The following is a 1,260-nucleotide window of genomic DNA, read 5'->3' on the forward strand; positions in this document are numbered from 1 at the left end:
ATTGGAATTGATTGGTTTACATTACAAGGGCAATGATTTTTTTTTTTTTTTTTTGCAATATAGGTGAACCTTATTTGAGTCAAATTGTAAATAGTGATAAGACAGGACTTATATGTGATATTGGTAATATATTAGGTGTGATTATGCCAAAAGACGAAAAAATAAATGATAACTGATAGCATGTTGTATCTCTTTCTGCACAGCTCTCTTGTTGTCGCATCTCTCTCTAGCGCTCAAGCTAGGGAGAGGTTCCGAGTATCCCATCATTTATAAAGATTAAGCAAAACCTTTCTATTCGACTCAATGTACTAAAATTTAATAACTAAAAGAACCAAAATGAAGCATCACCATACTCTTCAAAAAACATAAACAAAGAATGCAAGTCAGTTTGTGAAGACCAAGGATACAATATGATTATTGGAGGTACCATATGAACATGAAACAATGTTGTTTTATTTATTATTTAGCATCCTAGTTATTTATTCTTGCAATTTAATTAATGCAAGGAACCTCCAATTATATTAGTTGGAAATCAATAATCTATGCAAGAATAAATGTAATATATAAACAATCCAAAAGAAAATGATGCAATTTATAAAAATATAAGGATGAAATGACCAGAGTATCCTGAACATAATTTATGCTCCAAGGGTATAATGATGTTAAATATGATAGAATGCCTTTAGTAATGATTATGATTTATCATGGTGTTTGATTTATACAATTTTTAACTTAATTAGTTAAATAATTAAGAAATACAACTTCATATTTAGGGTAAAGGTTGATTTGATAAATCATATTAAAAGTCATAGAGAATTTTCCCCATGCAGGATTTTCCAAAATTATTCATATTAAGTTTAATTAGTTGGCTAGCTTAACATTTAACTCTAATCACATTTCATGTTGACTTGAGGTTCAACATGTGTCAATTTGAATATCGATTGAAATTTCTCCTATAAAGTTTTATGGCATCGACCATTTCCATTACTTGGTTAATTATGCTTAATTATATGAAAGCACAGGCCGGCAACCGGCGCTGATTCTGGAGCCGGAGCCTGTCATTGGCCATCAGAGGGTCTCTTTGGGCGGACAGCCATGCAGGCGACGGTGGAGGAGGCGGCGTTGGCAGATAAAGGGCCTTGACAAACCCCGATACATGGTGAGGAGCACCGACATGCGACGGGGCAACCATGCCGGGGCTACCGCCATGGGTGGCCACCGCCTAAGGAGGGGCACCAGACGAGGAGGAGATGACCAGGC

Source organism: Phoenix dactylifera, chromosome 1 (genome assembly GCF_051530095.1).
Source record: "Phoenix dactylifera cultivar Ajwa chromosome 1, Ajwa_hap1_PhDact_Kaust_v1.1, whole genome shotgun sequence".
Lineage (NCBI taxonomy): Eukaryota > Viridiplantae > Streptophyta > Magnoliopsida > Arecales > Arecaceae > Phoenix > Phoenix dactylifera.